Source organism: Aethalodelphis obliquidens, unplaced genomic scaffold (genome assembly GCF_003676395.1).
Source record: "Aethalodelphis obliquidens isolate GAN/ISIS:26980383/991018 unplaced genomic scaffold, ASM367639v1 scaffold3, whole genome shotgun sequence".
Taxonomy (NCBI): domain Eukaryota; kingdom Metazoa; phylum Chordata; class Mammalia; order Artiodactyla; family Delphinidae; genus Aethalodelphis; species Aethalodelphis obliquidens.
In genome coordinates, this window is record NW_020837947.1 from 73,190,585 (window position 1) to 73,217,524 (window position 26,940).

Consider the following 26,940-nt stretch of genomic DNA (forward strand, 5'->3'; position numbering starts at 1 on the left):
TGGCTCAGTGGTTAAGAATCTGCCTGCCAATGCAGGGGACACGGGTTTGAGCCCTGGTCTGGGAAGATCCCACATGCCGCGGAGCAACTAAGCCCGTGCGCCACAACTACTGAAGCCCTTGTGCCTAGAGCCCATGATCCGCAACAAGAGAAGCCATCACAATGAGATGCCTGCGCCCAGCAACGAAGAGTAGCCCCCGCTCACCGCAACTAGAGAAAGGCCACACACAGCAACATGGACCCAACACAGACAAAAATAAATAAATAAATATTTTTTTTAAAAAAAGCATTATAAAGACATGAATATGATCATAAATTTTGAAAACCCAGGTTAACTATTTTAAAATCTGCATATTGTCTACATTTGTTTCTTGAAACTCTCACCAGAAGTATTGCAAATTCATTATTTATTTTCAAAGCAACATCAAAATAGACCACACATGTAATGAATGAGCTTGGATGGGAGAATTTATATATTGGCTATATGGACTTGAAAATCAAATCAGTGTGCGATGTCAGACACAATCAAAAGTGGGCAACTTGATATATATTTCATGTGGTATGAAACAGAGCAGCTATTTGAAGATGAAGGAAAACGATTCAACTAAGAAATAAACAGTGATGAAATGATCAGCTGAGCAACAAAGGGAAGTTCTTAAGTTCTAGCAACTATTCAAGATCTTAAAGCCTTATGAAACCAGAAAAACAAGCTTCCTTATAAGACATACAATGTAATGCATTAATTACTACTACTACTTATTATTATTTCTTACTCTGAAAAGAATAATTTTAGTTTTGTGGGTGAAAAAATGATAAATAAGGATGAAATATAATAAGAAGACAGGACTAGAACATAACTTTTTGCAATCTGCAGCCAAATGTGCTAATATAATTTGAAAAATACAAAGGGTTTCAAGTCAGAGTGAGAATGTATCTAGTTTGGTGTCAGGAGAGGCTTCTTACTGAAAGTAGCATTTTTGGTCAGCATATGTCTGGTTGATGTTATTAAACCAAAGTGTAACCAGACACCAATGAAAATTTGAATTCAGAATTATCAGCGAAATCAATAAACAATAAGTAAGTGTTGCAATCCTCAATTTTTAAAGCTATGAGTTATTTTAAGAAAAATAAAACTATCAAGTACTCTCAGGTTAGTTGAAATTTCAAAATTAGTCGAATACTATGTCAACAAAAGAAACCAAAGCAAATATGCATTTGCAAATCCCCCTTCCAAGGATTCCAATACACCCCCTTCCAATTTCTGTTTCCTAGTTTCATCCCTTCTCATTTAGAATCACAATATGGTATACGAGTTCACGATAAATAGTCTGTGACTATTATCTACCCACCAAATATTTACTGAGCAGTTACTTGTAAGGCAATATGAAATTAAGGAAGGAGTTATACTCAACACATATATATATATATGTATATATATACTCACATCTATGAAAAAGAAAGATATAGAGATATGAGTATAATGAGTAGAAGTAAGTATGCAATAGTGAATGAAGATGGTATTTTCAAATGGAGTGTTATGAAGACTTTGAGGATGTAGTGATATTTGAACTGAACCTTGAAGTGTGGATATGATTTGGTGTACAGAACTGGGGAGATGTAGCTGGAAAGATATCTCTGAAAACTTTCTGAGAAAGAACAGAAATGTCAATTACATCCAGGTACCTCAATAGGGAACTCCATGGAGGCAGTTGCTGGAACATAAACTGTGGGAAGAATAAGGAGAATTATTTTTGGAAAATAATATTTGAGCCAAATTATAAGGCAAGGGAAGGAAGAGCACAGGATGACAGAGATTGCAAGACAAGGCATGAAGGAATGCCCTGTTCATCCCATTTCTTAGAGCCCAGTTGCAAAAAGGACCTTGTTTTGATAGTTTTCTCCCCCAACTCTGCTTTTATCACCAAATGAAGGCCTCCAAACCTTGTAAGCCTCTAGGTTTTGATGGGAAATCATTGCTGTTTCCTTGCCATTTTCTAGTAGAACCGCTGAATTTCAGAGCTGAAAGATGTCTCATCTGTCAATTAGGTGAGTCTCCCATTTTTATATGAGAACACTGAGAAATTGAGTACCTCATTCAGAATCACACAGGTAACTATTGTCAACTCTCTAATGAAAATCCGAGTCTCTACCTTGCCAGTTGAGTGTGCTTATGAATCTATGTGTGCCTTGCCTGTAGCTGCCCCATTCTGCATCCAGAGTTATCAAGGGACCTATGAAGAGGCAAACAGAAACAGTGTTTGGAAGGGTGACGCCAATGGAGAAAGTCATTTTAAATACAACACTAAGGATGCAGCTGACACACAGATATTAATTTTAAGGCTGATAGCTTCTACCCACCTGATGGTGTTAATATAAACATTGATAAATCATCTCCATTGATAAGCTCATATTTTTGGAAGAGGAGTTATGGAGGCATATACATTAAGTTTATGAGGCAGCTATGCTTCAACAATCCCTTTGCCTTCCCCAATCGTTCCTTAACAAAACCAGGGACACAGCAGCCATCCGTATCAAGCCTGCACCACTCAGAATCAGACACTCTATCTGCAAAGGATCCACAGACTGGCCAGCTCCAATGACACGAGTTATAGGTAAGAACAGAACACTATAAGCTTCAATTATATCCAGTAAAGAAAAAGTCTATTTATAGAGACTCAAACAATGGTTGGATCTAATGCAAACTTAATGGTCTCTGTATTTGCCAGGATTATTTGGCTTTTTGTATTCTGCCAGTTCCAGGCTAAACATAGTGTAGTACATGGGTAACTCCCTCTGTATCTGAACAGAGAGGCAGACAGGCTGCCAGCGCACCACATGTAAAAGACCTAATTGAGGGGGAGGGGATGGGTTGGTCATCTGCTCCTAGAGGCTTCTGTACTTAATGAGAGTGCAAACCTACTACATTACTACACAGCTGACTCAGTGAGACTTGTGGTCCACATCGTCTACAGAAGCTACTCAGAATTCACAAAGGTGGAGTGTTAACTGAAAGAGGACTCTATGTAGAGAACCCCGAATTAGCTACTACCAGCCAATGAATGACCTCTTTTGACTCAGTCTCCCTTATCCCAAACTGAGCGTACTTTTTGCCAGACTATAAAAGACCCAGGACATACCAAAGTACTTCAGAATCTGACTGCTTTCATTCTGGTTTTCTGCCATTTCTGAGCTTTTTTCTGTGTGATGCAGGGGAAATTACTCAGCTTAATTTGCTCTTCTGTAAAAAGGAGCTGCAAGGAAGCATCTTGGTATTACATGTAAAACATCTAGCAAAACCCCTCGTACATGGTAGACACTCAGGAAATTTTAATACATTGTAGCTCCTTTATCATTCGGGATTTTATTGCAGCGTGGATCCTAGGCTCTTAAATATTATTTGGTCTTCCTTTCACATAATCTATATATAATTAATTAGAATAAATCATAAATCCAGAAATGATGATGAAACATCATCTTAGTTTATTTCCTTCTCTCTAGGAGGTAGACATTATTCAATTACTGGAATTAGATCTACCTTCCCAGTTATTACAATCTGTTACTTTATAGTTCAAGAGAAAGTGAATGAGTCCAGATATTGAGAAAGAAAAATAAAGCCACATGTGGAACTGTGACACTAAATTATTCAAGTTCATAGATTCATTTAATCCACTCTTTTAAATTGAGAGAATTGGAATTAAGTAATTAAGAGGCCACAGCTCCTGTCTTTAGAAAGTTAAAATTTAGCAGGGGAAGCAGAAAGCTAAACAAACTGTGTGTGTGTGTGTGTGTGTGTGTGTGTGTGTGTGTGTGAGAGAGAGAGAGAGAGAGAGAGAGAAAGAGTAAACAGAACGGTGTATACAGTTTTATGAAAACACTCAAGATGGAGCAAGTTCCTGTTCAGACACCACTTCTTCAAACCACCCTTGTTAGTATACTATTTTTTTAAAGGACTTTCCCTGATAGAATGTTACTATAGCACCTTCAAATAATCAACTGTTCTCACCCAAATTCAACTATTTCTGTTTTATAATATCTCAAGTTATTCTTATCTGGGGAACTCAGTGAACAATGAAAGAACATAGTTGCGAGTACGTCAAAAATACACTGGGTTAACTGCATACAGATTACTAAGCAATTAACATAGGAATATTAACAGTTTAGTAGCTTTGTCTTATACAACAAAGGCATTCTTGTTAACAGTCTTTTCAGGGTCCCTGATAGATTTCATGTAATTTCATCTAATTGAATTGATCAGTGCTTCTTCGATTCTCTGAGCCGCTAGGAGGCCTCACAATGACTGAAAGATTTGGCTGGCTCACCTTTCTGGAATCACGTTGATGATTACAGAGGCTGCTGGTCAGAAGTGGCCACACCCTCCACCTCACTCCAAAGTTATTTAAGGGTTTCTAGGGCTCCTGTACGCCCTCGAAGTGGTCTATTTGTCTATTCCCTGAAGGAAGGAGTCTTTTTCCAGTAAAACCTAAGAAAGTCTTTTAGAAAACTGTCCTCCCAGGAAGCTCAGTTAACTGTTTGTCATTGGTCCTATTTACCACTTCAAAACTTCCTAAACTCTGCCCAGAAACTGGTAGCCTTAAGTTGTGTTTCACAACAATATACTGATGGTTGGAATTAGAAATCTTCAAATGTTTACTTGCCCACTAAGGATGGACTACAGACTCTGAAATACAGAAAGTCCTTATTACCTGAGGGTCATTTGCAGTGGGAAAAACTATATAAATTATTTAATATAGGGATAAATTAATAAATTTTTTAAAAAATCAAGTGACGTTATCTTAAAAATGAAACTAACTAAAGATGCTGTTTGATTTTTTATTCATTAACTTCAAAATGTAATTGAAATTCTACTTAATTCTTACAATGGAGGAAAAAAATTTTTAAATCAATCACGTTATATGAAAGCTCTGAATGACAGCTTTCTTCAGGTTATATTTCGTCTTTACAACAGATATTTTAGATCTTCATCTGTTTCCCTAAGGGCTTCTGTGAATCATTTGAAGATCAAATCATGCTCTTTAGAAGCATCAATCTTATCATTACCCTTGTTATTTTTTCTTAACCAGTATTAAGCAGTCTAAACATGCTGATTCTAATGTCAGTGATTTGCCTGTGGTTTGATCAAGTCTCCAATACAGTATTGGAACATTAGCATTTTCGTCTTAACTGATGTTCATTCTCTGTGCCTTGTATTATTTAGTGTTAACGATATCCAAAGATCAGTAAGCTGAGAAGTAGAGCAGAATGTCACTTAGTTATCAGTTGGGGACTTAATTTTATAAAGGGTTGATCCGTTTGTAAATATGTTCTTATTATGATGCCCTCTACCTCATTAATTATAACTTTTCTAAATCACAGGACACAGATAATGAATATTTAGATAATGTGGACCCTTATATTTTCTTTTCATTGTTCTCAGTAACTGTCAGCCCAGCTTGTTGTCCATGATTAATTCAGGGGATTGTCTACATGTCACCATGCAAAAACAAAAGTTACTTGATTGCTCAAATTCTTCTTAAGGGAGTAGGCCAGCAGTGAGGAACTGTCACGCCATTTAGTGATCCTCCCGGTTCCAGTCCAAGGCATGATAATGTTGCAATTGTTTCGGTAGTGGAGGTGTCCAGTTCAAATCTCATGACTCCGAGGGGAAACTATGAAGAATTGTTACCAAATGCCTGGTTCATCCTGGTAGAAATGTAATCAGAGTGGAAGTGGAAGTGCCTGCTTGGCACAGTCCTAGTCCAAGGATCAGCAGTTGCGTCAGAGAGAAGTCTGACGATCTAAGAATCCAGAGCTCTGGATCCTGGCCCTAGCTCTTCCTCTAACTATGAGCAGAACTTCATAAAAGCCTCTGTGACCCCCATTAGTTCAGTTTCTGTATCTGCCAAATTGGATAATAATTTGTTCCCTCCTAATCCTTGTAATAGGCTGAATAATGAGCCCCTGACGATGTCCATGTCCTAAATTTCCTAGAACCTGTGAATATGTCACCTTACATGTTCAAAGGGATGTTTCCGATGTGACTAAGGATTGGGGGATGGGAATATTATCCTAGATTATCTAACTGGGTCCAATGTAATCACAAGGGTCCTTACAAGAGGGAGGCAGGGGGATCAGAGTGAGTAGCAGAAAAGGTCACCATGGAAGCAAGAGGTTGGAGTGAAGTGAAGAAGGGGTCATGAGGCAAGGGGAGCAGCCGGCCTCTAGAAACTGAAAAAGGTAAGGGAATGGATTCTCCCCTGAAGCTTCCCAATGGAACACACCCCCACTGACATCTTGATTCTATACTTCTGACTCCCAGAACTGTGAAAAAATAGATTTATGTTGTTTTAAGCCCTCAACTTTTTGGCGATTTTCACAGCAGCAATAGGAAATTAATACAATGTGTAAATGACTAGGAAAATCAACAGAGCAGTAAGTTTGAGATCCCTCAGGAAAGTCAAAAGAAGCATTTCAAAGCAAGATGACATGGTAGGTCATACTCTGTCCATAGATAATTAGTAAAAATTCCATGAATTATAAACGCGTATGAACCAGGATTGGGTCGTTCCTTGGTTTTTACATGCTTTAAGTACAGTTACACGTACAATTAGACGTGGCATGAAGGTCTCAGCTTTCTTGATTACATCACAAGGGTCTCCAGGTGTAGTCTACCTTATCACTCCCATGACCTTCAATCATCCACTATGCTGTCCATCTAACCTCATACCTTTCCCCCTTTTTGCTCTTCTCCTCCCACACCTCTTCTTGCTTTCTGAAAATGTGACCGCTGCACTTTGTCAGAAAACAAAACACTGAAAAGCACCTGAAACTGTAACATCTTCAGGGCAATCTTCTCAGCATATAAGCAGCTAGTCCCTTGTTTAGGAAGAAAGAATGGGGTGAGAGCAAGGGATAGCTTGAAACACACCATAAATATTCAGACTCCAACTTGGAAGTCCACAAAGGAAATGCATCTCTCACGTTATTAATATCCTGGTCATCACTTTTTGCCTCCAAATAAACTTGTTCTAAAGCCAATCAGTCCAATGTTCGAAACTTCAAATGTGACATAGAAATATTTACAAGGACGGGAGTTATTACTTCGAGTATTATGTATAGTCCCTAGGTTTATTAAGTGTGATATTGTGATTGATAATGAGAAATATATACTTGGTCTTCTTCCCCTTCCTGGCACAGACCTCCTAAAACCATTGGAATTTCCTAAGTGTTGAGAGCAACGAAGGTGCCTTTTGTTATGTTAATGAGGTGACTTTTGGAAAGCTTTCCAAGGTAACCTAAGGAGGGAGTTGTTTGCCAGTAAAGCCAACCTTGTGATTAGAGGATTGAAACTTTCAATCTCACTCCTCACCTTCGACCTCCAGGGAGTGGAGTGAGGAAGAAGATTGAGTTCAATCATCAAAGACCAATGATTTTTTTTTTTTTCTTTTTTTGCGGTACGCGGGCCTCTCACTGTTGTGGCCTCTCCCGCTGAGGAGCACAGGCTCCGGACGCGCAGGCTCAGCGGCCATGGTTCACGGGGCCAGCCGCTCCGCGACATGTGGGATCTTCCCAGACCGGGCCACGAACCTGTGTCCCCTGCATCGGCAGACGAATTCTCAACCACTGCGCCACCAGGGAAGCCCAAAGACCAATGATTTAATCAATCATGCCTATGTAATGAAGCCTCCATAAAAGCCCAAAAGGACAGGGATCAGAGAGCTTCCAGGTTCAAAAAAGCATGCCCAGAGAGGACACGGACTTCCCAAGTCCCTCCCCACATACCTCGCCCTATGTACCTCTTCATCTGGCTATTCATCTGTATACTTTATAATGTCTTTAATAAAGTGGTAAATGTGTTTCCCTGAGTTCTGTGAGCAATTCCAGCAAATAATCAAATCCAAGAGGGAGGAGGTTATAGGAACCTCCAATTTGTAGTCAAGTTAGACAGAATTTGTGGGTAACCTGGGGACCAATTACTTGTGATTGGCATCTGTAGTATAGTCTCCTGGGACTGAGCACTTAACTTGAGGGATCTGACGCTATCTCCAAGTAGACAGTGTCAGAATTGAGTTAAATTGCAGGACACCCAGCTGGTGTCCCAGATTTGCTTGGTGTGGGGAAAAAAACACCCATCTGGTGTCACAAGTGTTGTTAGTTCTATTTCTCTAGAGAACACTGACAAATACAATGGCTAAGCTAGAGTCCTTTAACAGGAAAAGAAGCAAATCATAACATAATATTCTAATATTCCCAGGTTCTGCACCACTTTCAGAGCAATCTCAGATGTCTTTAAGATATCACCAATGATATTAGGAAAGAAAAGTTCACACAACTAAAACGTCTGATCTGCTGCTTCACCTCTGTACCCCATCCCAGTGTGGTATTTTGAGATCCAATCTGTAAAATCCAACTCTGGAAGACTACAAAACTTAGAATGATTCTGAATTATTTTCTGAGGTAGCATTCTTTGATATTACAAGTATTACCCTACAACAATATTCACATACCTCACCCCTCTCAATGGGCAGCACTCAATTGCCTGACTGCAGCAAGTAAATTGAGATAGTAAAAAGAATTTAAGACTCCAGCAGCCTCATTTTTCTTAGAAAATCTTTGCCAATGGTTTCTCATACATATCATTAATATTTACTTTATGAACATCTAAAAAGCATGAAACTGAAAGTATCTTGATAGTCCCTAGACTTACTTAACTTTCTCATTAGTATAACAAGAAAAAGTAAACTATGTGTTTTCTCATTACAAAAATAACTACCATTTTCATACTGAAGTCTGTTCCCTCTTCTGGCTGTTACCTGGGTTAGGTTACCTGATATGTATGGGTTCCAAAGAAACTTTTCTGCTTTCTCCTGGAATATTGGCCCCTGTGCTACCTTTGGGATGTTTTGTTCTTTTGTTTTTCATTCCTGAGGCAAGGAATGATGTTTATTCCTTCATGTCTCAGTTTGATTCTTGCCATGTAAGTGCTCTAATCCAATACGAAGGCATTAAAAACTTCCAGCAGTTACTGAGCAAAACAAACCCTGCTTTTTCATTAAAATCCATTATCATCACAGCTAGAAAAAATGATTCAGGGCGACTCTGATATGCTTACCTCAATACATGATTGTTTCAGTTAATATATTGACTAAAATTTGAATGTATGAACAATAGAGTTTCCAGGAAATCATCTGTGAAATGTACATGCTGCTTGTGTAGTTTATATAGTTTAAACAACCAAAAAGAATACGGTAATTTTGTTCCAAATGTCAAAGGACTGTCCCAAAAGTGCTTATCTGTAAATATTGTTGTTTTCTTGCTTACCCATTTACTAAAATTTATGGGTATGAACAATAGAATTTTCTGGAGAACTTCATGATAAAGCAAAAGCTGCTGTGTAATTTAAACCAACAAATAATAGTACACAATGACTTTGCTCTAAATCCAAGTCAATATTCTTGAATAGGAAAAATTAAGAAAGTAAAAACAAAAGAGGTGTAAGAACTCGGGTCTGCCCTCCTTTCATCAAATATGAAGATTGGGCATTAGGAAGTGGAAAATTTTGAGCATGTTAATAGGTAAAAATGTATGATAGTGTTTAAAAAGATGAGATAATTGTAAGGTTTTTTTCCTCACTTAATATAAGCATAACCAAAAGAATTAGGTACAGTGATTATCCCCATTTTATGGATGGTGCAGCTGAGGTGGTGAAGTTCTCAAGGATACAGAGCTAGTGAGTATCAAGGCCAGGATTTGACTTAGTCATTCTGTCCTCAGAGCCTTGCTCTAGATAGGGTTTACACAATTCAATAATGTACAAATATAGGAAAAGGTGAAAACAAGTTTTTTTTTTACTCAAATTCAGATGCCTAATAGGTTTCTTATTTTCTTAAAACAAAATGAGACCAAAAAAATTAACTTCTAGGCTTCCAAGTCATAAATGTTACCATATCACCTATTAGATTACAAATACTTAACAACACCCCCTGGTCAATGGCTCAACAAATTGGACTATTTCTGCAATCCATCTGCTTAGCAGGTGGCATAACTTTCACTGTTAAAGGACCTTTGTGGTTCAAGGCAGGTACAACAGGGTAGGAATAGCAACAAGGTGGATGTCATCTTTAAGTAAAATGGACAACTTCTTAAAAGAGATGCATGGGTAGTTAATGGCAGGAGTTTTGCAGAACCAGAACGCTCTCTAAAAGTATCATGTAATACTAACTTTTCTCAGCCGTCTGACCTCCACTGTCCCCTGTAAGACATGTGGATATTCCTATTGTTGAGCCCTCTGTCTTTATTGCTGATTAATTTATTTCCAGAATCTACAGCAGTCTTTATTTCATAATGAAATGATGTTTTGTTGTTACCTCAGTAAATAAACTACTTTGGCTAGAGTGGAAAATAAGAATCCCATGTTAAATGTAGAATATAGAATTCCATGCTCAAGTAAACCATGTTAGAATAAAAAATTCTGTTCATTGGAAAAGAATTCCATATGGAATAAATATGAATTAGCCTGAGTTATATTCTTCATATCTTAATTATTTTATTACACCCTTGCTTAACTATGCTAAAAACACTCATTGTATCTCATCCTTGCATAAGACTTAGAAATAATAAATTTTTTAGAAATACCATGGCAGCAACTGTCATTTCTTACAATTTTTACAAAGTCTTTTCTCTTAAAAGGGCTGAACCACAAACTCAATTCCTTAAGATGAGAAACACCTTCACTCCAAATAATGAAATGTGGTGACAGTGATGAGAAAGAGATGACAAAGAATATTTAAAGTGGAAATGAGTTGTACACCTGAAACTAACACAACATTGTTAAGCCACTCTACTCCAATATAAAATAAAGTTGTTTTTAAATAATAAAAATAAAGTCACTGAAAAAATAAATAAAGTGAAAATGAAATGCTTACCTCTTTATCTACGGCCTGCAATGTTTTGGGTTTTTTTGTAGTTTGAATGTTTAATAACAATCTAGATACTCACTAGAGAGTAATCCATCTGAGAGCCTGACCATTCATTCTTCTATGACTTCAGCACAGAGCACCAAGTCTGAAACACAAAAGTTTCTCAGTAAGTATTTATTAAATTAAAAGAAAGACAACTGTTTTTCTCTCAAACATAGGGTATCACTCAAATTCACTGACAAAGTATGTAAATTGTACCCAAATGGAAAGTGAGATCATAGGATCATAGAATTTTAGAAATGCAAGGAAGTTCATGAGGTTTCTTTCTTGGTGCCTAAGAAAATTCTAGGCTGTAGGAGAAAAGTACACACTAAGAGAAGAATCCAGTTCTCAAGCTGCTGTGTTTTTTCTCTTAGTTATGTGCATTTTTCTGATATTTTAAGATTCAGTTTCCTTTTCATTCACATTGGAATGACCATCCAGTCTGCTTGCTAGATGCCTCTTAGGCGAGCTCTTATCAAAGCTCAGCACAGAAGTATCATCTATTGGATCAGACCCCTTTCTGTTCCTCCTTTACACTTAAATTAAAAATTCAGTGTGTCTCAACTGTAAGAAAATTATAGCTCAATTGCAAAGAATAATGCCAATTTCAGAGAGAAATGTCTAATATCACAGTAGAAACAAATATTGTAGAGCTTTTAAAATAGACAACTAGGACTTCCCTGGTAGCGCAGTGGTTAAGAATCCACCTGCCAATGCAGGGGACACGGGTTCGAGCCCTGGTCCAGGAAGATCCCACATGCCACGGAGCAACTAAGCTCGTGCACCACAACTACTGAGCCTGCGCTCTAAAGCCTGCAAGCCGCAACTACTGAGCCCGCATGCCACAGCTACTGAAGCCCACACGCTTAGAGTCCGTGCTGTACAACAAGAAAAGCCACTGTAATGAGAAGCCTGCGCACTGCAAGTAAGAGTAACCCCCGCTAGCCACAACTAGAGAAAGCCCGCAAGCAGCAATGAAGACCCAATGCAGCCGAAAATTAAATAAATACATTTATTAAAAAAGTAAAATAGAGAACTGTAGAACACATCCAGAGAGCTTACCTAAATCAAAGATATACCATGGTTATCTTTAAATGTAATGGTTTAACTGAAAGATGTTAAGAGGTCAGTCAAGGACCTACAGCAAATAAATCAACCCTTCTGCCTGTTATTATATCAATAGTTTCATTCCTGTGGATTTGTATAGCTTTAAAATGCAAACATACTTGAGACAGGTCATATCTGCAAACACCCTATCATTTAAAACCTTATCAGGGGGACTTCCCTGGTGGTCCAATGGTAAAGAATCCGCCTTCCAATGCAGGGGATGCAGGTTTGATCCCTGATCAGGGAACTAAGATCCCACAGACCGCGGGGCAACTAAGCCCGTACACCAAAACTACTGAGCCCACGTGCCTAAACTAGAGAGCCTGGGTGCCGCAAACTATAGAGCCCATGCGCCCTGGAGCCTGCACACCACAATTAGAGAGAGAAAACCCGCATGCTACAACTAGAAAGAAGCCTGCACGCTGCAACAAAAGATCCCACGTGCCTCAACGAAGATCACATGTACCGCAACTAAGACCCAATGCAGCCAAAAATAATAAATAAATTAATTAATTAAAAATAAAAACAAACAAAAAACCTTATCAGGATTACTAATCACTTGACAGCAAGTCTGAGAATCAAAGCAGGTACCCCAGGATGTAAAGGAAAGATAGCTTCAGAAGTAATTTAAGTACATCAAAGATAAAATGTATATCAACTGGATTTGAGCTCTTTCTCTTCAGAGTCCATAAACGTTTTGTACAATTTTATGGGACTTATGTATATTGCAGTTACATGACTGTTTTATTCTTCCCTTTAGCGTGTGTCCTCTGTGTGGGTAGGAAAAGCTTCTATTTGTTTCCTCAGTTCCTATGCAGTGCTTTGCATGAAGCCAATGCTCATTTTATGTTTGTATATTAAATTCTGCTTTGAGCCATCATTACATTTGGTAACTACACTCTTTGGTCATATTTAGAATAAAAAAGAAGCAAGCGATAGTCCATAGACATGGGCTAATTAATTGCAGAAGCACTAATACTCTAAAACAAATCAGCTGTAATGTATAGCGGCATCCATTTTGTTGATTTTCTATCTCCAGATACAATTAAAAAGAAAAAGACAATTGAACCTGGCATATTTTTGTGTGCTGCAATGTTGACCTATGAAGCTCCATTCTTTCACCAGCAACCTTTGCAAACCACTAGTTACTGGTTTTATTTTATGTCCAAATCTGATTTAACAGAACTCCGAGCCATTCTAGCACATCAGGCACAAAAAGTCCCTTTGATCTTCTTGCCACTTTTAAGAAACATCTGCATCTTTGTAAAGACCTGGTGGGAAGAGCCAGAAGTTTGAGAACAGATACAGCCACATGTAAGAAGATAGAAAGAATTGTCAGAGGAACCAACCCTTCTTGTTAGAGTCCCAGAGACCTGAATGGAAGGCTGGCAGCATCTAGGGCTATAAATGTAGAGTCGTTTCCAAGAGTTGGACTTCAGAGGTGACCCATTCCATCATTCTATTGAATAAAACAGCCTGATATCATTGTCAAAGAGGGACAAAGTAGTAAGATTGGTTTTAAGGTTATCCAAACATTTGCTTCACAAAAAGGAAATTACAACCAAAAAAGTTCCTACTTGGACTTTGCCCTTTTCTAATTTTTTAAGATAAAATTTAAACCTTTCTTTGTCAAAATTTCTCTGTTGTGTTTTATTCCATCTGGGTTTCATTTCAGGGAAAAAAGAATAGCCTCCATAAATATCCAACATATATCTCTATGCATAGGGTACAAAATGGTCAACTACTGCATCTGTATCCTCTACAAGATTCTGATCCCACCAAGTGCTTAGATACCCTTTATATATTCCCCAGCTCCAGTCACGTGTTTGAACTGAACTTTTTTGTGTTCCAGATAAATGCTGGAGTGTGCCATGTAAAATAATGTTCAAACACTTCTTTTGCACTGAGTGTTGCAAATGACAAGATGAAGATTCTGGGACTAGCTCAGATGTGTTGGATAAGAGAGATCCCTGAGGGCTAGTTCCAAGACCTGGGAAGGGTTAGCCCTTACCTCCCATTCTGCCGCGAGTCTGAGGTTTCCTTTCCCATGCAGGTGGAAATGGAGAACTGAATGAAAGAAAAAGCAAAGTAGCAGATGATAGCAGAAGTTTTCCATCATAGCCTCATCCAGTTCTCTAGCACATGTTGCAGATTGAGTATTCTGTGAAGCCCAAGAGGCATGAACTGAACAGGAGGTTGAGCCAAAACTCCTCATGGTTTATTGAAAACATTTCCAGGGCTTGGAAATGTATCCTAATAGGAATTCCTATCATTTCTGGCAAAGCCAGGCAAACTAGTATGTTCTGAGAACCCAGTGGCCTTCCCTCCCCGCTTTTAGCGAGAAAGACAAAGTAGTCCAGAGGTACATATTTGAAAATAAGTTGCTTTCAGAATTTAAACAAGAAGATTCAAAGTCTTATGTCCTGGAGTATTCTGAATTTTCACTTATATAGGTATACATATACATATTTATGTAGTTAATACGGCACAGGCTGGGAAGCAAAAAAAATCTAGATTCTAAACTATGATCCCCTTCTCACGGAAGGCTACTAAATGAGCTCTGAGGTGTCTCCAAATTGTAAATTATGCTGTTATTTCATTTTATTTTTATCAAATTTTTTGAAGTATGTTTTAGGAATGGTAAACTGCATACATATGAAGTGTACCATTAAATGAATTTTGACAGATGCACACATCCATGAAACCACCAATACACTAAAAAAGCAGAATATTTCCATGACCCCCAAAAGACTCCTGGTGCCCCTTTGTAGTCAAGCCCTTTCTCTACCTTCAACCCAGCCAACCACTGATCTGTTTTCTGTCAGTATGAAGGAGTTTGTATTTATGGAAATGGAATTATGTAGTAAGTACTCTTTTATGTCTGGCCTTGTTCACTCAGCATAATGATCTTGAGACTTAACCATGTGATTGCAGGCACCAGTAATTTCTTCATTCTTATTGTTTTATTTTTCTAACCACATATCTGCTGATGGACAGTTGGGTTATTTCTAGTTTGGAGCTATTTTAAATAAAGCTGCTATGGACATGCATATACAAGTCTTTGTGTGTTTCTCCTGGGTAAGTACTTAAGAGTGGAATGGATGGGTCATATGTTAGTTGTATATTTAAAATTTCTAAAAAGTACAAATTTGTTTTCCAAGCTGGTTATCTAATTTTATATTTCCATCATGAGTAATTTTATATTCCACATTGTCACCAACACTTAGTATGGTTAGTCTTTTTCATTTCATCCATTCTATTTGTGTATGTAGCTCTGTCTCATTTTTTTTTTTTTTTTTTTTTGCGGTACGCGGGCCTCTCACCGTTGTGGCCGCTCCCGTTGTGGAGCACAGGCTCCGGACGCGCAGGCTCAGCGGCCATGGCTCACGGGCCTAGCCACTCGGCAGCATGTGGGATCTTCCTGGACCGGGGCACGAACCCATGCCCCCTGCATCGGCAGGTGGATTCTCAACCACTGCGCCACCAGGGAAGCCCTCGGTCTCATTTTTATCTGGATTTTCCTGATGACTAATGTTAAGCATCTTATCATGCACTTAGGACCATTACTTCTTCTTCTGTGAGGCGTCAATGAAGTTATTTTTATATTTAGAAGTTTGTTTCTGTTTTCACTGTTGAGTTGTAAAAGTTATTTATGTATTTTGGTTACAAGTCTTTTGGCAGATACACATATTACAAATATTTTCCCCAATCTTTGGCGTGGTTTATTTTCTTAACCATGTCTTTTGAAGAGAAAAACAGGATGTAATAATAAAGCTAAATTTAATGTGTTTTTGTCTGGTTTATACTTTTTGCTCCCCCAAATTGCAAAGATTTTCTCCTTTTTTCTTTAGAAGTTTATTATTTAACTTTTAATTTTGTGATAATATTAGACAGTCAGAAAAGTTTTCCAAGTAGTATTGAGGGTTCCCAAAGACCTTCACAGAGCCTCCCTTAATTTTAACATTTTTTATATTCATACAATTGTCAAAACTAAGATGATAAGACTGGGAAAATGCTGATAACTAAACTGGAGGCTTTATTTGCATTTAACCAGTTTTTACACTAATGTCATTTTTCTCTTTTTAATTGAAGAATAGTTAGCTTACAATAGTATATTTGTTTTACTTATACAACACAGTGATTCAAAATTTTTATATACTCCCTTTAAAGCTATGATCCCTGTGCTGTACTATACATCCTTGTAGCTTATTTTATACATAGTATTTTGTACCTCTTAATCCCCTACCCCTATCTTGCCCCTCCCCCATTCACTCTCTTCACTGGTAACCACTAGCTTATTCTCTGTATCTGTGAGTCTGTATCTGTTTTGCTATATTCATTTATTTTTTAGATTCTACATATAAGTAATAACAAGCTGTATTTATCTGTCTCTGACTTATTTCACTAAGCATAATGGTTATTATGCTTAGTCCATCTCCATTAGCGCAATGGCAAAATTTTATTATTTTTTATGGCTGAATAGTATTCCATTGTGTGTGTTGTGTATGCATGTGTATATATATATACCAAGTCATCTTTATCCATTTGTCTGTTGATGGACACTTAGGTTGTTTCTGTATCTTGGCGATTGTAAATAATGCTGCTGTGGACACTAGGGTGCATATATCTTTTTAAATTAGTGTTTTAATATTTTCTGGATATATGCCCAAAAGTGGAATTACTGGGTCATATGATAGCTCTATTTTCAGTTATTTGAGGAACCGCCATACTGTTTTTCATAGTAACTGCACCAATTTACATTTCCACCAACAGTGTACAAGGGTTCCCTTTTCTCCACATCCTCTCCAGCATCTGTTATATGTGGTCTTTTTGATGATAGCTCTTCTGACAGGTATGCAGTGATAGCTTATTGCGGTTTTGATTTGCATTCCCTTGATGATTAGTGATGTTCAGTATCTTTTCATGTGCTTGTTGGTCATCTGTATGTCTTCTTTGGAAAAAGGTCTGTTCAGGTCTTCTGCCCATCTTTTAATCAGGTTGTTTTTTTTTTGATATTGAATTTTATGAGCCATTTATATATTTTGTATATGAACCCCTTATTGTCATATCATTTGCAAATATTTTCTCCCAATCAATAGGTCATTTTTTCATTTTGTTGAAGGTTTTTTTTTCTGTGCAAAAGTTTTAAATTTAATTTGGCCCCATTTGTTTGGTTTTGCTTTTATTTCCTTTGCTTTAGGAGACAAAAAACATATTGCTATGATTTATGTCCAAAAGTGTTCTGCCTATGTTTTCTTCTAGGAGTTTTGTGGTTTCATGTCCTACATTTAGGTCTATTCCATTTTCAGTTTGTTTCTGGATATGGTGATAGAGAATGTTCTAATTTTATTCTTTTACATGTAGCTATATAGATTTCCCAGCACCACTTATTGAAGAGACTGTCTTTTCTCCATTGTATATTCTTGCCTTCTTTGTTGTAGATTAATTGACCATAAGTGTGTGAGTTTATTTCTGGTATCACTTGCTTTCAGCTTGAAGAACTGCCTTTCTTAAAGTGCAGATCTGCTGACAATTTTTTGTTGCTATAATTTTTTGGTTTTGTTTGCTTTTTTTAACCCAAAATGCCTTTATTTCACCTTCTTTCTTAAAGCATATTTTTACTGTAGTAGAATTTTGGCTTAACAAATTTTTTTCCTTTCCATACTTCAGAGATTTGATCCATGGTCTTCTGATCTTCATTGTATCTGGTGTGAAAACTACAATCTTTCAAATCATTTCTTTTTCCTAACTGCTTTCAGTATTCTCTCTTTCTCTTTGATTTACAAGCAGATTCATTCACATGTGGCTAGGCATGTCACTTGTACTTATTCTACTTGTGGTTCACTAAACTTCTTGAAGATGTAAAATTAAGTCTTTCACCAAATTTGGTATGTTTTTGACCCTTATTCTTAAAATGTTTTTAGTAAACAGTTAAATTGATTAGAATCCAACTGCAAATTCTGTTTCACCTGCAGTGGGTGGTATTGCAGATCTCAGTTCTGTCCTTTTATCCTTAGGGGCAGCTAACCTTGACTTTGCTCCATGTATGCTTGGTCCCAGGGTCAATCAGAGATTTGGGTAGAGTGTATATACAATTTAGAATTCCTCTTCTTTGGCTTTTTCCTCTTCGGGACTTCTTCCCCACACTCTAGAGGCCATGGTTGTCCTGTTCTCTGTCCTCTGCTTCTTTAGCTGCCCTTCACTACTTTGTACCTGACGCTCTGGCTAGCCTCAAGCTCAGGTCATCAAAATAGGAAGCTCAGCCCATGACAGCCCTTTCTTCCAAATTTCAACTCACCTCTAATATATGTCTGCTCTTATTCACTTTCCAAGAGTCATTAAGTAAGACTGCGTGTTGGTATGTCTGTGTGCATGTGTGTGTATATGTGTTTTCTCTAGAGTATACAGTTGTTATCTGATGAAGCATCAATCTATTGTGACCTTTTCTACCACACTAAAGACACAAATGCCCCAAATTCTATTATTTAATATAGCAATACATGTGTGCGTGCTTTTGCCTAACTAAACTGTTGCAAATGCTACTTATTACTTCCCTTTATTCATTTTCCCATAATGTTAATATTTCATTTAAACCAGGTGTTGTTTTAATTGCTGGTATGTAGAGTATTCACAGCTTAGCACCTTTTTTGCTGTTCTCAAATAACTCACAAAAAAGAGTAGGTAGAATTTTTAACAAGTTTGAGAAAAGGAAATTGGGATTCCAAAGATTAGAAGATCACGAAAGATCACACATGCTATGGACTCGTGTGTGGAGAGAAAACACTGTCCATTTTGAGAGCAGAAACAACCTAAAGAAACCTTAGGAAATGCAAGCATTTCCTATGAAAGACTGGAGTTAGATCACTTAGGTGACTTTCAAAGATTGCATAAATAGTTAATGACTCAATCAGAATGTCTTCTCAGTCTCAAGGATCAAACTAGTAGGCAAGTGGGCATAAAAAACCCAATGTCTGTTCTATAGAAAGAAGGACTTCCAGCAAAAGTGCCACATAAAAATGACAGACTAAAGAATTGTACTTTTTCTATATTAATTTAGAGGCATTTAAGCAGAGACTGAACTTGTCAGGGAAGCTGTATATTAAGCATTTGATGGGTAATTGAACTAGATAACCATTAAGTTTCCTTCCAGACCACAGCATTCACAACTTGACAATTCAGTGACCATTATCATTGCACCTAAAAGTGCCATTTTTAAAATTCTGACTCTATTACCTTGACACATTTGTATTTGTATGTCCTAAGGAAATAATTTTTTGAATTGAGGGATTAATGTTCTTAGCATGTGGTGCTTGCAGAGCTATTGATGCTGCCTAAGAAAATATTTTAGAATTCCTGTCTATAGCAGACATAGATTTCACGTAATGAAATCATTTTCATAAAGTTGTCATTTACTCTTCTTTGCAAAGAAATTAAAGTTACGTTCTTATTATGGTTAAAGTCAACTCTTATATTAAACAATCAGAATTTTCTTATAAATCAGACACACAGACATACTAATGTATATAGAAACAGAGATACGTGGATTAAAATTTTCCTTGGAAGAAGATTTCTTTGAATTTATTAATATAAATGTAATTTGAATTTTAAATTTTTAATCAAAGAGAAAGTGTGAAAATTGTAACTTTTTTGTATTGTTCTATAATTCAGCTTAATGTACTCATGAGCCACTCCCTTTTTTCCAGTAGGACAATTGTTCTCAAAGTGTGGTTGAAGGACCCCTAGAAGTTCCCAAGACAATTTCAAGGGTTCTGCTAAGCCAAACTACTTCCATGCTATATAATATGGAGATATTTTTGCCCTTTTACTTTCCCTCATGAATAAGTGTGCAGTACATCTTTCCAGAAACTACATGTTATGCAGGACATGTGTTTTTACTGCTAATGGAATATGTGCTTGTGTGGAATATTCCTATGCTTTCTGAAATCTATAGCATATAAATATTTGAATTTTCATAAATTAACTTAATTTTTAATTAGTACTTACACGATTCTATTACTATCACTGATTATACTTCTTTTTATGGAAGTCATAACATGGATGTAGTTTTGTTTTGTGCTGCACCACGAGGCATGCGGGATCTTAGTTCCCTGACCAGGGATGGAACCTGCGCCCCCTGCAGTGGAAGCGCAGAAACTTAACCACTGGACTGCCAGGGAAGTCTTGATTATACTTCTTTTAATCTTTGTAAACTCATTATCATCCAATAAATTTTACTCTGAAATTCTCCTTTTAGCTACATGGAAACACAAAAAGAAGTAGAAGTTGTCTAGATTTGTATAATTTTAAATTTTAAAAAAGTTCTAATCTTTTAATTATCTAAAGATAATATTTTTAGTAATAATATTACTATTTTAGAATATAATCATTTATTTTCAAATAGAGGAAATATATATTTGAGGAATGATTATTGGCTTAAAAAAAGAAGACTCATTTTCTCAACCCATAGATGCACCATCTACAACTAAAAATGCTGAGAAAAATTAAACTCTCATATTAGAGGGTCATTTGACTAATGGAAGAGAGAAATCTTCTCTAAGGAACCTGGTGAAACTGTAACCAAGAAACAAAACTGTGACAAAATGCTACTTTCCTCACCTTATAAATGCTAATAATTTTTTTATTGTGTCGTTTAAAACAGAATATTTTAAAACAGTTTTGTAGTGCCAGTTAAGTTGCAATGTTATTTTGAGACCAAGCATTCAAAAGTTTAAAAAATAAATAATTAAATATTTAAAACATAGTTGGGCTAAAGTCTTTAGCAGACAAAACTATTTCTTACAGTTTTTCAAACTAGACTTGGAGAAGCCACTGAAATATCTTACAGGGAATGTTATCATATTCCATTGGCTAGAGAAGAACACAAAATAGCTAGGGTCCACTTTGGACCACTGACGTTGCTCAATGCTTGCTGATGAAAAATAAAGGCATTCACATCAGTGCCAATTTGCGGTATTAGAGTATCTTGTCAAATTAAAATTTTCCTTGAAAACATGGAGATGAGATAATATCTCATCTGCACAACTGTACTTTTTCCTTACAAATGGATGAATCTACAGACATGGCTGGACTTGCTCATTTGCTTGTATTCATCTGTTATGGATACTAAATAAGCAACCGGGAAGAGCTTGTTTTATGTGAATTTTTGGCAACAAGCACAACTGGCACTGAAATATTCAAAATATTGAGTAATATTTTTTAATTACATCACTTTTTGGGCCCCATGGAAGAAATGTGTTGACTTTTGCAATGATGGTACAGAAGTAACTATGGGTAAAACTGCTGGTACCTTAGCACCAATCAAGGTAGTGGTACCTAACTGTACTACTGGCCATTGTATTCTTCACTGATGGGTGTTTGTAAGTAAAAAAAATAACAATAAGGTCAATGTTAATTAGGAATATTTGGTTTCTTGGCTCTTCCTGAGCACCTAGGATAATGGAATCTGGTGCTTGCTTTCTCCCTTGGAACATTCAGGGGACACTTGAGGGATTTCATTTGAGAGTGGTTTTAAGTTGGGAAGGAGAAGGATTCAGGAATGAGGGAGCATGTTGCTATCTTTCCAGAATTCCTCTTCGTAGTTAATTGGTAAAAATATGAATGACTAAATCCATTAACCTTTTCCTGGATGGCTAATTTATTAAAAAATTTAACACAGAAATGCTTTGTTTTTCTTCACAAGTATAGTTCTAGGTTTGCAGATTTCCTTTCTGCTCTTGTTTGTTTGTTATTTTATTGATTCTTAAATTTATTTACAGTCAAAAACTCTCTCACTATTATAAGACCCATAAGGATGGAGTTGATGTTTATGTTCTATTTGTTACTCTAGTGCCTAGAATAATGACAGGTACATAGTGGTTACTCAACAGATAATTGCAAAATGAATTATTTTTATATTCAGTTTAAATTGTCTGAATTTTGTGAGATTTTTTTGTGAACTATGCTTCCAATAAATCATCCTTACGAACAGCAACAACAAAAAAGTCTATCCAATTATATTTACCATTATTTACAAAACAAACTAACAAACAAAATTTCCTTTTTGTGCATAGCAGGAATCTTTTAAAGCTTTTTTTTCTGTTTTATTATTTCTTTTCTGACTTGAAATTTATTGCATTTAATTTGTGATATCTCATTGTTTTTTCTCTCCAAATTGCTCTTTGATTTTTGCTTATTTACATCTTCCAGATTTATTTAATAATAAATACATGTTCTTAAATATGGCTCTATCTAATGGGTTAAAATCATGTAAATCCCTGTTTATAGGACACATGAATAAACCAAAGACATTAAAAATCAGAAATGTTACCATACTTGTCATTCACTGACATTTTCTGGTGGCCAATGCTGTGTTCCTTTCTGCTCAGGATGTTAAAACTAGATCCAGCCTCACCCTGATTAGTCCTACACAACTGTGAGTCACCAGGGACCTAATTAAAAGCCCTTTCCCTTTTAGTTAAAGACTTTGAAGAGTCTCTTTCCCCGTTCGAGGTTAATTGTACTTGTCTTCACATTCATATCTTTCTCACCCTAGTACATCCACAGGAACATCAGACAACAGTTAATCTGCTCCCTATTGCGTCTGACTATCCACCTTACTCACCTTCTGGCTGTCTTCCTGATTCTTAGCTCTTAACAGAATCTCCTGATGGGTTTGAAGACTGGTTTAGAATCACTTTGTTGATGAAAATAGTTCCTCTCCTTGTCTTATGTCAACCGACTCTTCCTGCTTTGTTTTATATACAACCCCTGATCTACAGTTTGGAGAACTACAAATATGCTAACATACACCTGTGCTTACACAATCATACAAATACTGAATGATAGGGCACACAATCACCAAGATCAAACGTGAGCACTCAGGTCGGTGTTCTTGTATAGTGATGCCAGTTCAGATCACACTGGAGAGGGCTAATTTGGCTGGCAATGCTCTTAAAGGGCACAGGTGATTTTGCCCTTCCACATTCACAACATAGCACATCATGCTGCATCAATATGGCTACACTGGCTGATGTAACTTCCTATGTAGTTGTTTATTTTTTATTACTATCATCATCATCATCACCACCATCATCATCACTATTTACAACTATATCTATTTGCTATTTCTTGGCATTATAGACACAGCATGAATTTCATTGTCTCATTAAATCAAAGGTGTTCTAGAATATTGAATGTACCTGTATTTGCCAAATCCAACATTATTTTCCAAGCCACCAAATTCGTTTCCATTTTAAAGAAGAGAATTCTGATGTTCAGAAAAATAATTTTTCCCTAATGGCACACTGTATGTCATTGATGGAGCTGGTAATAAAACCCTAGTTGTCTGAATCTCCAACTCTGTGCTCAACTGAAATTGCATTCTTCACTCAAAGCTAAAGGAGAAAATAAAAGTTACACGCTGATTCCACAGGATATGTTGTGCTAAACTAATGTCACCCATTTCATTCCTTGCAACCCAAGCATACTTCAAGTACTATTTACTAAACGACCTGTGAAGGTCATTTCATGCAACAGTACAATGTTTGAAGTTTCTGAATTATCCATATTTTGAAATATTAACAAAATATGTTTTGTGAGCCTTCTACCCCCTCATAAAGTTAATAGACCACTTACCTACACTAGTCTCCTAATAAGGTTATGGTTGTACTAGTGAAGAAGGTTTTTTAAAAAGCTCCCTACCATTTGCCAAGCAAGAAATACCATTATAATTTAACATATACTATCTCATTGAAACGCCTTAAAAACCAGCAAGATAGGTATTCTTATTATTACTTTACTAGACATAAAGATAAAGCTTTGAGCATTCGATTCATGTAATTAACAGAACCAAGTTTCAAATTCCATTCTTCAGATCAACATCTCCTACACTGAAAATAAGGCATTATTTTAAAACCTCTCAATTTCAAATCTAATAATAAATATGAAACTGAATTTAAGAAAGAGAAACTACTAGACTCAGCCTCTCCCTGCCAGCCCCGCCATCACTGCTGCAGTCACGACTGCTGATGGGGTGGACGAACGTTTGCCTCTGCTCTCCGCATCCCATTCAAGAAATGTCACTCCCATGTCCCCACCATACTTACAAGAAAGCAGCCCCAGAACAGAACTCCCACCTCCATACACAGCCATCGCCAGCCCAGACACCAGTGGTATTCCAGTAATAAAGTGCCATGTGTGCCAATCTCTCATCAGTCTGGATGGCAAGCTTCACCAGCTTGTGGTTAGGTGCACGGTTTGCAATGATGCTAGGCCAGTCGAAAATCCCCCAACAAGGAAGAAGTATGTTAGATGCCCTCGTAATTGTCTCCTCATTTATAAGGACACATCATGGCAAATAGGATGTCCAAGACCCACCTGTAGACACGTAATTAACCTTGGCCTAGTAATGCTTATTTCTGAAGAACAGCCAGCTCAACCTGCATTGCCAGTCCAACCAGAAGGTACAAGGATCATGTGTGGGCACTGTGGAAACATGTTCTTGTGGATGGAACTGAGGTTCAACACTGGCAAAATGCCCACACTGCAAAAAAATTTCCTCAGTGGGTAGTGCACTTCCTCGAAGGTGCTGCTGTGCATATATTACCACTGGAATGATATGTATTTTCACTGGAGTTGGATTAACTGTTGGCACCCAAGATTTTGCAAGGCGATTTCATGCAACCTATGTTTCTTGGGCAGTTGCTTATCTCTTAGCTTTGATCTGCCTTATCTGAGCTTGTTATTGGGGGGCCATAAGAGTGAGTTATCCAGAACTTGGTTTTGCATAAGCTTGTTTATGATTTGGTCATGCAGGTGAGAGTATCTAGCAGTTCTCAATAAGCTACTCTGGACATCTTTAAATCATTTACATAATGGATTTTTTTTTTTTTTTGGGTGTGTTGGGTCTTCATTTCTGTGCGAGGGCTTTCTCTAGTTGCAGCCAGCGGGGGCCATTCTTCATCGCCGTGCGCGGGCCTCTCACTATCGTGGCCTCTCTTGTTGTGGAGCACATGCTCCAGACGCGCAGGCTCAGTAGTCATGGCTCATGGGCCTAGTTGCTCCGCGGCATGTGGGATCCTCCCAGACTAGGGCTCGAACCTGTGTCCCCTGCATTAGCAGGCAGATTCTCAACCGCTGTGCCACCAGGAAAGCCCAACCTAGTGGATTTCACTCTGGTTTATATATGAAGTTTTAAGACTTTGGGAGTCTTTTATGAACAAATGCTCATTGTACTACATTATATGCAAATAGTTTGTTTTGCTGCTAAGTTTTCAAGCTCCAAATAATAAAACTTGGTCTTCATATTCTTTCACATCTCTTAAAAAAAAAGAAAAGAAAAGAAAGAGAAACTACTTATCATCATCAATATCTTCTATTTGATCCAGAATACTTTACTAGAGACACAATAAAGCATGTTTAACCTGCAGTCCACATGCTAAACAGGTATGCTCTTTATTATCACAATAAAAAGGGACATATATTTTATTATCTAAGAGTATCCTGGACTTCCCTAGTGGCACACTGGTTAAGAATCCGCCTGCCAATGCAGGGGATGCGGGTTTGAGCTCTGGTCCGCGAAGATCCCACATGCCGTGGAGCAGCTAAGCCTGTGCGCCACAGCTACTGAGCCTGCGCTCTAGAGCCCGTGCTCCACAACAAGAGAAGCCACTGCAATGAGAAGTCCATGCACTGCAACGAAGAGTAGCCCCCGCTCGCCGCAACCGGAGAAAGCCCCCATGCATCAATGAAGACCCAATGCAGCCAAAAATTGATTAATTAATTTTTTAAAAAGAGAATCCTAACCACTTTGAAATGAATGTTCTTTAAAATTTTTACCTTATTTTAATAGACTAAATATTTAACTACCATAAAATAAAAGATGCCATATGAATCACCATATAAAATAGATGTTAAACTAGGCAGAGAATTACCTCAGCTTATTACATTTCTTTGGTTAAATATTCATGAAAACAGTCATTATCTATAGAAACCATCATAAAAAAGGTTAAGAGTAACACGTCTATTGAAATATTTAAAAGTACTTCAAAAAGCTTTTATGCTAAGGAATCAGAAATCTTAAGAATAGAGAGGAAACATTAAATAAAACTCAAAACTAGATAAACCCATAGTGATTATGGTTATTCCATACAGGGCTTGGTCTTTCATTCTTTCTTATAAAAGATTTTTTATAATAACATGGAAGATGTGCATATATATATATATATATCTGAAATGTATGTAGATATATATATGAAATATATATGTATCTGAAATGAATGGTTAAAATATTAAATGACAAAATTGAGATTCAGGAGTACTCTAACACATGATGGTTTCAAACAGTATAACAAAATAAGAATAAAGGTAAAGTCCTGATTTGGGAGCAAAAGAAACTGTGTATGGATAACATGGGGTAGACCTGGCTTGACAGCAGTTTAAGTGAAAAGATTCAGATTTGTCCTAATTGGTATTGACATATACACACTACAATATATAAAACAGATAACTAATAAGCTTTCACATATGGAGTGGGGCACAATAGCTAGTTGGCATCCCCTAGAATTACAGAAGTAGACAAAAGTCTCATACTCTCCCTGAATAGACTTTTCTGGGTCCTAATCTAATCTAAAAAGAATAAAATTAATAAATCATCTTTCTGACCTTATATTTCATCATGTCATCTAAGTCACTTTTTAGTTAACCACCAACTCAGAAAACATAATCATCCACAGTAGTATAGGGTTAAAAGTAAAAACCTGGATTCTGAAGCCAAACCGCCTGGGTTCACAACCCAGCTCCGCCACCTGTTAGTTATGTCCCTTGGGCAAGTTGCTTAGCTACTCTGTGACATAGTTCTATTTAAAATGTAGGTAATA

At 37.1% G+C, this 26,940-nt stretch overlaps 1 long non-coding RNA gene and 1 pseudogene across 2 annotated transcripts in view; one reads left to right on the plus strand and one right to left on the minus strand.

Annotated features, from left to right (window-relative positions):
• LOC113612166 (uncharacterized) overlaps nucleotides 1-23,120 on the minus strand; it is a 41,973-nt gene extending 18,853 nt beyond the window's left edge. The window contains exons 1-2 of one of the 2 annotated variants that reach the window (XR_003429752.1): nucleotides 22,686-23,120; nucleotides 10,995-11,060 (exon numbers count right to left, since the gene is read on the minus strand). This is a non-coding gene — a long non-coding RNA (uncharacterized LOC113612166). Of the gene's footprint in view, nucleotides 1-10,921; nucleotides 11,061-22,685 lie in introns of both variants that reach the window. The other variant, XR_003429745.1, reaches the window with a different exon arrangement.
• Nucleotides 23,121-23,359: 239 nt separating this feature from the next.
• Nucleotides 23,360-24,852, plus strand: LOC113613196 (type 2 phosphatidylinositol 4,5-bisphosphate 4-phosphatase pseudogene; annotated as a pseudogene).
• Nucleotides 24,853-26,940: the final 2,088 nt, after the last annotated feature.